General features: G+C 43.9%; 1 pseudogene; it reads right to left on the bottom strand.

The window, feature by feature from the left end:
- Positions 1-6,631: 6,631 nt before the first annotated feature.
- LOC123634874 lies at positions 6,632-8,020 on the bottom strand (annotated as a pseudogene).
- Positions 8,021-9,039: the final 1,019 nt, after the last annotated feature.

Genomic DNA, 9,039 nt, shown 5'->3' with positions numbered 1-9,039 from the left:
CTTCTTTTTTTTTTTTTTTTTGAGACACAGTCTCACTCTGTTGCCCGGGCTAGAGAGCCGTGGCGTCAGCCTAGCTCACAGCAGCCTCAAACTCCTGGGCTCAAGCAAACTCCTGCCTCAGCCTCCCGAGTAGCTGGGCTTAGGGGCGCACAGCCACCCCCAGCCAATTTTTCTATTTTTAGTAGAGATGGGAGGGTTCAGGCTGGTCTGGTACTCCTGACCTCTAGCAATCCTCCGCCTCTCCTGGGCCTCCCAGAGTACTAGGATTACAGGCACCAGGCAAAGTTAACCATTTCCTCCTCCTTCAAACACTTTCTTCACTTGGCTTCTGGGACACCATGCCCTCTTGACTTTTCTCCTCCCCGCTCACTGGCAGAGACTCAGTGTTCTTTGCTGTTTTCTCATCCCCTTCTTGTTGCTGAAATGGGACATTCCTTGGGACAGGGCTCAGTTCTTGGCGCTCTCCTTTTCAATGTCTATAATCATTCCCCAGATGTTCTCATCAAGTCTCATGATTTTAAATGCCATGTATATGCTGGCAACTCTCAAATTTTCTCTTCAGCCCACACATCTCTCAGCACCAAGCTCATTATATCTATTTGTATGTGTAATAGGCATATTAAACTTACCATGTCCCAAAACAAACTCCTGATGTATCCACCTCAACTTCCCCCAAACTTTCCTACATCTGTAAATGGCAATCTCATTCCACCAGTTGCTCAAACCAAAAACCTGGGAGTCACCCTTGATTCCTCACTTTCATAGTGCAAAGCTAATCCTTCAGCAAATCCAGTTGGCTCTGCCATTCAAACAAAACCAGAATTAGTCACTTCTCATCACCTCCACTGCTGTTATTATAGATCCAAGCCAATATCATCGCTCTCCTGGTTGATTTCAAGAGCCTTTTAACTGGTATCTCTGCTTCCACTCTTGCTTTCCTTAAGTCTAGTCTTAATTTGTCCTGAAAGTAATCCTTTTAAATAAGTCAAGGCCCGGTGTGGTGGCTCACGCCTGTAATCCTAGCACTCTGGGAGGCTGAGGCAGGTGGATTGTTTGAGCTCAGGAGTTCGAGACCAGCCTGAGCAAGAGCGATACCCCATCTCTACTAACAATAGAAATTATATGGACAGCTAAAAAAATATATATAGAAAAATTAGTTGGTTATGCTGGCGCATGCCTGTAGTCCCAGCTACTCAGGAGGCTGAGGCGGTAGGATTGCTTGAGCCCAGGAGTTTGAGGTTGCTGTGAGCTAGGCTGACACCACAGCACTCTAGCCCAGGCAACAGAGTGAGACTCTGTCTCAAAACAAACAAACAAACAAAAAAAAAACCATAAGTCAGTAGGAATATAAAATGCTGTGGAATGCAGTATGGCATTTCCTCAAAAAATTAAACATAGAATTACCATATGATCCAACAATTCCACTTCTGCGTATATACCCAAAAGAACTGAAAGAGCTTGAACAGCTTTGTGGACACCCATGTTCATAGGAGCATCCTGCACAATAGCCAAAAGATGAAAGCAACCCAAGTGTTTATCAACAGAGGAATGAATAAACAAAATCTGATATATACTTACAATGGAATATTATTCAGCCTTAAAAAGTATATTCTGACACATTACAATGTGTATGAACCTTGACTATATTATACTATGTAAAATAAGCCAGTCACAAAAGAAAAAACATGATATGATTCTATTTATATCAGGTACATACAAATTCATAGAGACAGAAAGTAGAGTGGTGGTTTCCAGGGACTGGAGGGAGGAAAGAATGGCAGTTGTCGTTTAATGGGATCAGAATTTGAGTTGGAGAAGAAGAACAAGTTCTGGGGATGGATGGTGGTGATGGTTGCACAGCAGTGTGAATGTACTTAACGCTGCTAAACTGTATGCTTAAAAATGGTCAAAATGGGGCCTGGCTTGGTGGCTCATGCCTATTAAAAAAAAAGTTAAAATGGTAAATTTTATGTTATACATTTTACCACAATAAAAAAATATATGTCTGGCTCCCAGTCTCACCTCCTCTGTCTAAAGTTCTCCACTGTCTTTTTACTTCACTCAGAGGAAAAACCAGTAAGTGCTCACAGTCTCCTTTAAGGCTCTAATAGTTGACCTGATCTCACACTACTAGCCCCTTCAGTCCCTCTGCTCCAGACATACTGGCTACTTTGATGTTCCCTGAAAATTACCAGTACTCTCCTGACTTGGGGCCTTTCAACTTGCTGTTCCTTCTGCTTAAAATGCTCTTACCCCAGATATTCACGTGCTAACTTTCACCTCCTTCAGATCTTTCCTCAAATGTAATCTTTAGACCCACCCTAGTCATATCATTTAAAATTGTAACTTGCACCCCAGCACTCCCATTCCTCTTCCCTGCTTAATTTTTCCCTCTATACCACTTACCACTGTCTGACATACTACATATTTTACTTTTCAGAAAAAATTGTTTGCCAAAAGGGGTCCAGCAGAACCAGAGCGGGGATTTGGATCACAGGAGGGATTTTTGTCTGCCTTGTTCATCTGTCTACCCCTAGCACCTAGAGTGGTGTCTGGTGCACAACAGACACTCAATATTTGTTGAGTGAATGAAAGAATAAATATTAAGGAGGGTGAGGACAAAAGACAAGACTATTTTGGAGCACTCTGGAGCAGCTAAAATGAAAGGGAAGGAGAAGATGGAGGTGAGGCTGTAAAGATCATTAACATCTAGATTCCTGAGAGCCTTGAATGCAGAGCTTAACGTTCAGGGACACAAGGTTTTGAATAAGAAAATGACTTGTGCTGTGAAGATGATATGATCTGCTACTATTAACAAGTCTAACTGTGCTATTTATTAAAGGGGTATGCATTTTACACAGTGTGCCTTTCCAATAGTTCTATGAGGTAGGAGCTATTTTTAATCTCCATTTTATAAATGAAGCTGAGATTCAGAGAGATGGAGTGACTTTCTCAAGGTCACACAGCTAGGAAATGGCAGAACTCCGATTTGAACCCAAGGCTGTCTAATAAAGTCAAGTTCCTGCACATCTCATATGTTATGTCTTAACTTCTTTCAGCCTGTCCTGCCTCTCTGCCCGGATGATAAGCTGCAGACAGGCGAGGACTACATCCTGGCCTTCGTTATATTCACCTTATCTCGTTGCCCTACCCTCAGGCCTAGCACAGTGCTTGCCCAGGAGGTCCTCAGTGTTTGCGGACTGAGTGGGACCCTCTGCCTGGATGTCTTGGTCTTCCTCACCTGTTCATCTCCACACCTTGACCCTTGGCCCCCTTCAATGGCATAACCTCTGGCATCAGGAAGATCTGGATTTAGATCCCAGCTCAGCCACTTACCAGCAATGTGGCCTTGGGCAAGTTAACTTCCCTGAGCTTTAGTGTCTTCATTCTTAACATGGGGATGCTAAGCCTGGTTGTTGTGAAGATTACAGAAAATAAGTAAAACACCTAAGGTATCGTACAACATAAAGACCTTAATGTGGTAATTATTATTATTATTGTTACCATCCCATAGCCCCTACCCCGTCCTCAGATCCTAACACAATGCTAGGCACTGGTAGAGGGTTAGCGAGCATCTGTTGAAGTATATTGAAAGGCCACTGGACCGGGAGTCAGCAGAGCTAGATTTCAATACTGGCTTATGGGCATTGGTCACTTTTTCTCTCTGGAACTCAGTTTTTTCACCATTCTTGGGGCCTCTTAGATCTCTTATAGCTCTTAGGCAACGTGTGAATTCTTATAAATTCACCACGACCCTGACCTTCAGACCCTCCTGTGATCCAAATCCCTGCTCTGGTTCTGCTGGACCCCTTTTGGCAGATAATTCCTGTCCCAGGATGTTGGCGTTGGCTCCCAGGGAGCCCTGACACCGAGCTGCCACTAGATGGTGCTATGGACTCGCTCATATGAAGGCCGGCTCCCAGTCTCACCTGCTTAACAACGGCATAGTCCGACCTGTAGCAGGCGATCATTTAATCAAATCATCTTCACAGCACAAGTCATTTCCTTATTCAAAACCTTGGTGACTCTCCTCTGTCCCTGAACTGTAAACCCTGCATTCAAGGCTCTCAGGAATCTAGATGTTAATGACTTTTACAGCCTGGCCTCCAACTTCTCTTTCCATTTTCACTTTTTTTTTCTGCCCCCTCCCCGTCTCCATTTTCACTTTAGCTGCTCCAGGTTCCTCCAAACTAGTCCTGTCTTTTGTCCTCACTCTCTTTAACATTTATACTTTCATTCATTCTAAGAAATTCTTTCATTCACTCCTAGGAGTGGCCCTAGGATGATCCTGGGAGGATACTTGAGCCTTTTACACCTTTTAGAAGTTTCCGGGGCCCAAGCCCCCCCTGGTTCTACTGAGGGCATTCCAGCATACACTTGCCAGGAATGGCTGCATAATTTGTGGGACCCAGCGCAAAATGCAGATGCCTAAGTTGCTGATAGAGGAAGCACAGGGAATGCCTAAAAGCCAGCAGAATGAGCTGGGCATGGTGGCGCATACCTATAGTACCAGCTAATTGGGAAGCTGAGGCAGGAAGATCCCAGAAGTTTGTGATCTGCTTGGGCAACAAAGTGATAACCCCTCTCCAAAAAAAAAAAAAAAGAAAAAGCCAGCAGAATGGTTTTAGTTTAGCCTTCTAGAGCTGATTAATATTTCAGGAATTTTATAAGCTGGTTATTGAATACAGCCATTATAAAAAATTATATAGGCTGGGAATAGTGGCTCATGCCTGGAATCCTAGCACTCTAGAGTCCAAAGCAGGAGGATTGCTTAAACATAGGAGTTTGAGACCAACCTAAGCAAGAGTGAGACCACCTCTCTACTAAACATAAAAAAATTAGCCAGGCATGGTGGCACATGCCTGTAGTCCCAGCTACTTAGGAGGCTGAGGCAGGAGGATTGCTTGAGCCCAGGAGTTTGAGGTTGCAGTGAGCTATGATGACACCACAGCACTCTACCTGGGCTAACAAAGAGAGACTCTGTCTCAAAATAAATTAATTAAAAAATTATATAAATTTAGTTAAATTGTATAGAAACAAAGGCATTAAATACCCTGACTCATCACTATGTAACCATTTGCATACATTTCACCATCATCATGGTCTATGCTTTTGAAGCGACTTACATTTATTGTATCTATATGGTGGGAATATTATATAATGGTGTGCTACTTACTGAATTTCTTCCCAACTCCACATTTAGTGATGTCACATCAGTAGCTTAAAATTGATGGAGGTGGGAGTGTTTACACCGTTGAAATCTACAAACACGGCAAAGGGGGAGACCCTTGTAGAAACAGGGTCTTTCTTACCCCCAAGCCAGTTTTTAAAACTTTTACCAGGACACTCCGGTCCTGGTTGTGCTCCCAGGGTGCTATGTGATTTTGAGCAAATCTGGTTCCTTCCAGCCTCCCATTCACTTATACATCACTTTATAATTTGCAGAAGGGGAGCACCATTTGTGTGCTGGACACTATCCTGTCCTATAACTCTTACAATCACCCAGGAGGTAAATGTAGATGTAGATGTTCCTCTCTCCCAAACGTTTTATTCTGAAGTCTCTCATCTTGTCTCCTTCAGTAACTATATCTGTGATTTAGTGTTGATTCCGATTTCAAGACACTGCTCCTTCGAGACAAAGTAGAAAACCACATGCCCTGCTCCAAGTTCTGCCACCTGGAGGATTTCCTTTCTCTGCTCTCTTTCAGCATCACCTTGAGTGGGGTGCTCAGGCCATGACAGTCCATTTCTGGTTCATACCAGGGTACTATACAGAGCCACGCATCAAGCAATTCCATTTTTTCCTTCCCTGTCACCTGGGTTGAAGTCACTGGGACAGTGTGCAGCGGTGGGCACACTGGGAGTGAGAACAACCTGCTCATTGTAGTTTCAGGGATGTTTGGGCCATGTTCTATGTGGACCGTTTCCACCAGAGAACTGCCCAGCAGTAGCAATCAAAACAAATTGCAAGGTCACCTGGTGCTCTATGGTCAAGGGTGCAGCCCACCTGAACTCAGTAGGAATCCAGGAGTTATTTCTACAAAAAAAAAAAATACTCATTATGATTGAGGCACCACTTTGCCTCCAAACGCTGAGGGTCTCTACAGTGATCCCTAGACCAATGTTTGCAATAGGCTCCACGTGGCATCCTCATTTCCCTCGGGCACTTTGAGGCACAGATCTGTTCAGTCACCAGCGGCAAAAAGCTGAGCCACTCACACTGTGGCCTGGACCAGCTGGAGAGGCCTCTCTTGTCCTCTCTTATTCTGTGCCTTACTCAAAGCTGGAAACTGGCAAGTGGGTAAGAGTAGTGTACCCAGTAATGTTGTATGTTGCCTCCAAAATCCAAAGAGATCTACCAAGCATTGGGCTTTCTTTTTAGAGAAAGGAAGTCCAAAGTGCAGCAACCTGTCCTTTAGTTTGAGGGGAATGTCCTGATGTGTCAGACCATGTGACTTCCAGAATCTTAATGAAGTGGCAGGCTGCTATATTTTCATTGGATTTATCTCCCACCCTTTGACACCTGCTATTTCCTACTTTTTGGGTTCTATCAGTACAATGCCACCAGTGTAGTGGGACAGTGTGACAGTCTGTGGGATGGAATAACAACACTTGAATTGACTCTTGACCTTTATTTCTTGGTCTCTTCCTGCTTGGACAGAGTCTTGATGAGCTCTTTCTCAGCCTGACAGGGCTCTTCACCTGCGCTTCCTTGGACTTGGACCTGTAGGCCCCAGTGCGGTCAGCCCGGAGCCCCTGGCAGGTCTGGTCTGCCTTCAGCTTACGCATGTGCTCCATGAGAATCCGCTTGTTTTTGGACACATTCTCCTTCACCTTCAGGTATAGGCTGTGATACCTGTGGCGGCCAATTTTCTTGGATTCATGATATCTTCTGAGCAGCTGGCTCAGAATCCTCCTCCTCCTCACTCAGGTCACCTTCTTCCACATTCGAGCATTGGCTGTACCCTTTTACTTACCTGTGTCCATATGCCTGCTCTTCTGGCGAGCCAAGGTGTTTTTCTAGCATTGAACCTGGGAATGGACAGTCACGGGCTTGTGAATGATCAACCCCTCTTTCCTCTACTTCCAGACGTGCTCGCGGGAGTCAGAGTCGGCGATTTCTTTGGTCTCGTTGGGATCCAACCAGACCTTCTTTTTGCCAGCAGAGGGCGCTGGAGGCAAGCCTCCTCTGAAACCTGAGCGCACTCGTGGCTGTGGCCACCGCAGTGAAAAGGCTGCTTTCTTTTTATCCAATGATCTGTGCACCTGTGAATTGAGTCACATGTGGGAACTGAATGAGATAAAGATTGTCTATTGTGTCAGGATAGACTTCTGTTCCCTGGGCGTGGGGGTATTTTTGTTGTTTCTATTATTGCTATAAAAATGAAGTGGGAGTTTGGTAGGCTGCCCCCTATCAGTTGTTTCCAAAGAGTTCTGTAGGTCACACTGCTCTGATTTCATGTCACCCCTGCTGATTTGTAACCCTCTTCCCTTTGTATTTGATGAGTAACTGCCACCATCTGGCCTCTGTCACCCAGATCCTCCCACCCCGCTGGAGGTCAGGGTCATTTCAATTGTCAACCCATCAACCAATATTCTGGGCTTAGAGAGGATGGTCAGTACAGTGCTTTGTAATGATTTTGACACTTCCCTCATCAACTGTCCTTCAGCTTTGGCAATGGAGGTGAATTCTGGGCCTTTTCAAGGAATATTATTGTGGTGGTCAGCAAGATGCATATATAGGTTCAATAAATCATTCTTGCCTCCTGAGGTCTTTGAATTCCTACCTTTAATTTATGCCGAGAGACTTTGGCTGTTGTGCAAATTAATGATGGGCCAATATTACATCCAGGTTTGCATAAACCAACACTTCAAATTGCTGGACTACCAGCTGCCAACCATCAGAGGGAACACATTGGGTGCAGAATCACCAGAATCACCATTTAAATCAATAAGTACATTTGATCTAAAATTATTTTCAGGCTTTCCTTAGTTGCATACCCTCCAAATCCACCTCCATGTATAGTACCCTGCTTTATTGTTAAATAAAATAGCAAATTCCTGCAATTTTTTTCTTTGGGAAGACCTACCCTTCCCGATTTTTGTCTACTTTTCATCTCCAAGGACATGCTAGGTTTGGACTTTGGTTCTGGCTAAGGTGCAAAAAGAGACTTGTTTTCTCCAGCAATGAGGATAATTTTCTCAATTAAAGAAGGATCAAATTCTTCAGGTGAAGGAGGAAGAGAGAATACTTCCTTGGGACTCAGTAGACAACCCTCTATACTCTCACTGAGAAATTTAATCTAGTTTCATAGCTTGAATTGAATTTATTAGAAAAACCTGTCTTGGCTGGGTGCGGTGGCTCACGCCTGTAATCCTAGCACTCTGGGAGGCCGTGGTGGGTGGATCGTTTGAACTCAGGAGTTCGAGACCAGCCTGAGCAAGATTGAGACCCCCGTCTCTACTAAAAATACAAAGAAATTATATGGACAACTAAAAAAAAAAAAAAAATATATATATATATATATATATATATATATATATATATATATAAAATTATCCAGGCATGGTGGCGCATGCCTGTAGTCCCAGCTACTCGAGAGGCTGAGGCGGTAGGGTTGCTTGAGCCCAGGAGTCTGAGGTTGCTGTGAGCTAGGCTGACGCCACAGCACACTAGTCTGTGCAACAGAGTGAGACTCTGTCTCAAAAAAAAAAAAATTTAAATTAAATTAAAAGAAAAAAAGAAAAATCTGTCTTAATTGACCTGTACTTAACAGACTTGCTGGATTAAGTAATGTTCTCCGTGAGCACTTTTATTCCCTACACTTCTTCGAACAATTGAGGTAAAAGACATACGCCATGCAAGTAACCATTTTAAAGCGTAAACATCAGTGGCATTTAGTGTATTCACAATGTTGTGGAACCACCAACTCTCTTTTATTTCAACTTTTTCATCACCCCCAAAACACAACATACCCATTAAGTATATAATTATTCCTCATTTTCCCCTCCCCTCGTGTCCTGGTAACTACTAATCTG

This window comes from Lemur catta, chromosome 3 (genome assembly GCF_020740605.2).
Source record: "Lemur catta isolate mLemCat1 chromosome 3, mLemCat1.pri, whole genome shotgun sequence".
Taxonomy (NCBI): domain Eukaryota; kingdom Metazoa; phylum Chordata; class Mammalia; order Primates; family Lemuridae; genus Lemur; species Lemur catta.
Note: the sequence above shows the minus strand (reverse complement) of the source record. Positions and strands in the feature narration are given on the sequence as shown.